Below are 5,489 nucleotides of genomic sequence, written 5' to 3' on the forward strand. Positions count from 1 at the left end.
ATTCGATCTCCAGGTCGTCCCAATACTGGAGCTGGTGCTCTTACTCGCTGAGCCACCTGGCCGCCCCTAAGCAATTGGGGTTAAGTAACTTGCTCAAGGTTACATGGCCAGGTGTTTCTGGGTGGGTGCTAAGTGTCTGAGCCTGGGATTCGATCTCCAGGTCTTCTCAACACTGGAGCCGGTGCTCTTACTTGCTGTGCTACCTGGCCGCCCCTAGATGAATTTTCTTATTATTTTTTCTAGGTCTATAAAATGTTTTTTAGTACTTTGATTGGTATGACACTGAACAAATAGATTAATTTAGATAGGGTTGTAATTTTTATTTTGTTGGCTTGGCCTATGCATAAACAGTATTTTCCCAATTGTTTAGATCTAACTTTATTTTTCTGGAAAGCAATTTGTAGTTGTCTTCATATAATTCCTGGGTTTGCCTTGGTTGATAGTCTCCCAAATATTTTGTGTTGTCTCTACTTATTTTAAATGGAATTCTTTCATATCTCTTGCTGCTGGACTTTGGTAGTAATATATGGAAATGCCAATGATTTATGTGGGTTTATTTTATATCCTGCAACTTTGCTAAATTAATTATTTCAATTAATTTTTTTATTTTATTCTGAAGTAGCAGTTGAGGAATGGCAGCCACCATGGCATGGTTGCTTCACAGCTCCTGGCCTGCAGATCTTGGAGAGGAGCAAGTAACAACTCTGAGGAGTAATGGCTCTTGTTTAACCTGCTTGGATCTGGATTGTGGTCTAGGGTGGAGGTCCTGGGGTGTGTGACCAGGTGCCACAGCCAGTGGAGGCTTCAGAGAAGGCAGCCAACTAATAGCTCTGGCAGCTGCAAAAACCCCCATGATTTTACACAAAGCTCTCCTCTCTGGAAGCAGAGTTCTACTGTGGCAAAAAGCTTAAAAGTCAAGTAATTAAGTAGCAACATGAGCAAGCAAAGGAAACAAAGCAAGCACAGCAATGTGACTTTAGACTCCTATTTTGGGGACAAAAAGGATCAAAGAATGGAACAGGAGGGAGACAGTGAAGGCAGAACTCCTGCACCAAAAGCTTTCAAGAAGAAATATGAACTGGTTATAGGCCATAGAGGACCTAAAGAAGGATATTGAAAACCAAATAAGAGAAGTGGAAGAAAAATTGGGAAGAGAAATGAGAATGATGCAAGAAAATCATGAAGAGAGTCAACAACCTGACTTAAGAAAATAACACCTTAAAAAATAGACTAACTCATATGGCAAAAAAACTCAAGAAGCCAACGAGGAGAAGAATGCCTTAAAAAGCTGAATTTGCCCGATGGAAAAAATAATTTTCAAAACCTCACTGAAGAGAATAATTCCTTCAGAATTAGATTGGAGCAAATGGAAGCTAGTGACTTTATGAGAAATCAAGATCTTATTAAACAGATACAAACAAATGAAAAAAAAATAGAAGGCAATGTGAAATATCTCACTGGAAAAACCACTGATCTGGAAAATAGATCCAGGAGAGCTAATTTAAAAATTATTGGACTACCTGAAAGCTATGATCATAAAAAGAACCTAGAAATCATCCTCCATGAAATTCTCAAGGAAAATTGCCCTGATGTTTTAGAACCAGAGGGCAAAACAGAAGTTGAAAGAATCCACCAATCACCTCTTGAAAAAGATACCAAAAAGAAAACTCCTGGCAATATTATAGCCAGATTCTTGAATTTCCAGATCAAGGAGAAAATATCACAAGCAGCCAAGAAGAAACAATTTTAATATTGCAGAAACACAGTCAAGGTAACACAGGAATATGATATTCTGGAGGTCAAAGGAGCTGGGATTAAAACCAAGAATCACCTACCCAGCAAAACTGAGTATTATGTTTCAGGGGAAAATATGGTCATTCAATGAAATAGAGGACTTTCAAGCATTCTTGATGAAAAATTCAGAATTGAACAGAAAATTTGATATTCAAATACAAGAAGCAAGAGACGCATTAGAAGGTAAACAGGGAAAAGAAATCATAAGGAACTTATCAAAGTTGAACTATTTTACATTCCTACATGGAAAAAATGATAATTGTAACTTATGAAACTTTGTATGAGAATATTTGAATAGAAATGTACATACATATATGTATACATACTATATATGTTTATATAGGAGGGTATTTAGGTATATGAATACATATGTGAGTGTGTGTATATTTGTGTACAGGTATACATAGAGAGAGGGCACAGAACTAATTGAACAAGAAGCAATGATGCTTAAAAGGTGAAATTGAAAGGTGAGAGAGGAATATAATGAGAGAGACAGAATGGGGTAAATTATCTCATATAGAAGAGGTAAGGAAAAACTGTTACAATGGAATGGAAGAACAGAAAAGCCAAAGGGAATGGGTCAATCTTACTCTCATTGAATTTGGCTTAGGGAGGGAATGACATATACACTAAAAAGAGTATCTCACCCTAAAGGAGAGTAGCGGGAAAGGGGATGAGAGGAGGGATGATGGAAGGGAGGGCAGGTTGGGGGGGAGGGAAGTTAGATGCACACACTTTACAAAAAGGACAGGGTCAAAGTAGAGAATAGAACAAGTGGGGGTGGGATAGTGTAATGGGAATGCAAATTTGGAAGATCTTCCCTGCCCCTAGGCTAAAGTACACCTGAAGCCTGGGGTGGGAGGCTTGTTTTTCAGTAGATACTTTTTGATTGGCCAGTGGGTCAATAAGGTTGTTACATTCTCTGAGCCAGGAGAAGGCTATATAAGCCCTGATGTGAGGCTTTGTTTTGGGGGCTCACTTTGAGAAGTGTTCTGTGATTTGATATGGATTATGGGAAGCCGTTGTCTGGACCCCCCCCCCCCCCCCCCTTCGAAAAACCCAGATGTTGAAAACCAGATGTTGATTTGGTATGGATGTAATGGTTGGACAGTTTGGAAAGCTGTCTACTTGATTTGTTTCTGTCTTGATAATTCTGCCTGTATACTTTGAAGTTCAGGGTGCTGACGTTTTTCCCCTGAACAAGGTAAACGATATATATTTGACTGATTAAAGTAAGCTTGTTAACCCATTTTGAGTTGCTTTCTTTTATCAAAGCAATTCCAAGAACCTGTGGTGGTAGACACCCTGGGGCTGCTTGGGGTGCTTGCTGCTACAGATAGGATGGAGGGAAATATAGTCAGTCACAATATATCCACTGTGGAAATGTTTTGCATAGCTACACATGTACAACCTGTATTGAATTGCTTATCTTCCCAGTAAGGGTGGATGATTTGGGAGGAAGGGAAAGAATCTGCAATTCAAAGTTTTAAAATAAAATGTTTTACAAAATATATTATTATTATTTTGTTTCATCTAACTGGGAAATCAGATATACAAGCACTGGGGTATAGATATCCATCTTGCCCTACTGGAAATTTGGAAGGGGAATGGGGAAGGATATAGGAGAGAGAAGATTGGGGGAGGGGGTATACAGTGAGATTGCTGTTTTGGGGTGGTAGGTAGGGGAAAGACGGGAGAAAATTTGTAACTCAAAATCTTGTTGAAATGATTGAATGTAAACTAGAAAGAAACATACAATTTAATTAAAAAACAGAATGAATGACACACCACACAACTGCTATCAGATATGCATCTCAATGAGATCAAAGAAAAAGCAAAAGAACCCACATGTACAAATAGCAGTTCTTTTTGCTTTGGGAAAGAATCTAAAATTAAGGGAAATCAATTGGGAATAAATAAGCAAGTTATGGTATATTATTGTAATGAAATACTATTGTGCTATAAGAAATTGAGGAGAATAGGTACAGAAAACTTGGGGAAATTTATATGAACTGATGCAAAGGAAAATGAGGAGAACCAGGCAAATAGTATACATTGTAACAGATATATTGTAACTATGGTCAGCTATGAAATACTGAGCTACTGTGTTCTATATAATCATCTATGACAAAGCCGGTAGCAGTGTGAATAGAGAGAAAGGGTTGGACGTGAGGTATGTATTTTCTTTGGGACACCTGAAATCAGTAGAATAGGATTTTAGAACTGACTTTACCATTGGCTAACTTAAATATTACTTTGGGAAATTTTCTTTGCACCTCATTTTCCTCATAAGTAAAATAAGAGAGTTGGGATAGATGATCTCCAAAATTCTTTCTGCTCCCTGCTATAATTTGACTTTTGTGCATGAACTGGATGACCATTGCAGTAAGAGGCAATACTTTTTTCTTACAATTTCATGGGTTAACAGAAGTTGTGTAAAGAATGCTGAAACAATTTTAAGTCTTGGCAACAATTATTAAGCCTACAGAAGTGAGATGAAAAGACTGCCTACTCTGTGTGATAGAATTCTTATTCACATCTGGCAGTTGCTATTTCCAAAGGGACTTCCTAGACTTAAAGAAAGGAAAGAATCTAGTGTCTGTGAGTGTCAGATTAACTGAGCTATGAAAAAGAATTATCTCAACATCTGGTATACCATGGTGGAGGCAGGTGGGAGGTGGAAAGCTCTTGTGCGTTTCCTCTCAGTTTAGTTTGAGGCTGTGTCACTCATAATAAAGGTATCCTCAAATGTTTTTCTTCACTTTCCAGATCATATTTACTCATCTGAGTAAAATATGATATGATGAGGGGCCCAAAGGAGCTCTCACATTTCTTGTAAATGCAGTCCAAGAACTTCATCTTAAGATCAGTTGTATTTCGAAGTCTGCCAAGTTATTTTCTCTTTATCTTCATTCTCCTGGTCCTGGGGCTTTGATCTATATTGGCAATTCATCTGTGGATCCTACTAGTATGTAAGATTATCAGGAAAATGAATAAGCAGTGTCTCATTACCATGATTCATGACTAACAGAATTGTAAAATTAATTCATGTATTTAATCAGGAAAAGTAGCTTAGTGCTATGGATAGAATACCGGACTTGATATCAGGAAAACCAGGTCAAAATTACCTTTGACATTTATTCTCTTTGTGATAATTGGTGAACCATTTAATGGTTCAGCCTCAGTTTCTCCATTTTCTATAAAATGGGGATAAAAATATCTCTAACACTTATCTCACAGTGTTGTTTTGAAGATCTCATGGAGTGATGTATATAAAGTGCTTTGAAAAAGAGAACTATACAAAGATGAGTTATTTTCATTTATTCTGTAAAATTATTGTATAGTTACTATTCACAAGGTACTATGCAACACTATCAGCCAGGGGTTCTCAACATAAGGTGCACACACACACACAAGTAGATAGATAGATAGATAGCTAAATTTAATTTATTTTATAAACCTATTTTTTTTGTATTTATAAACATTATTCTGACAATGGACCCATTGACTTCATAAGAGTACTCTAGTGTTCTATGAAGGAAGAAAGGAACAAGAATTCATTGTGTCTACTATGTTCTAGCCCCCATGCTATATGCTTCAGAAATATATCATTTTATTTTCAAAAACATCTTGTGAGATAAATATTTTTATGAAAATAATAGTAAGTTCATTCTCTTGCTGGTAATCATATTCAA

Source organism: Petaurus breviceps, unplaced genomic scaffold (genome assembly GCF_028583685.1).
Source record: "Petaurus breviceps papuanus isolate PSGF00001 unplaced genomic scaffold, PetGlider_PUasm1.0 90750, whole genome shotgun sequence".
Classification (NCBI taxonomy): Eukaryota; Metazoa; Chordata; class Mammalia; order Diprotodontia; family Petauridae; genus Petaurus; species Petaurus breviceps.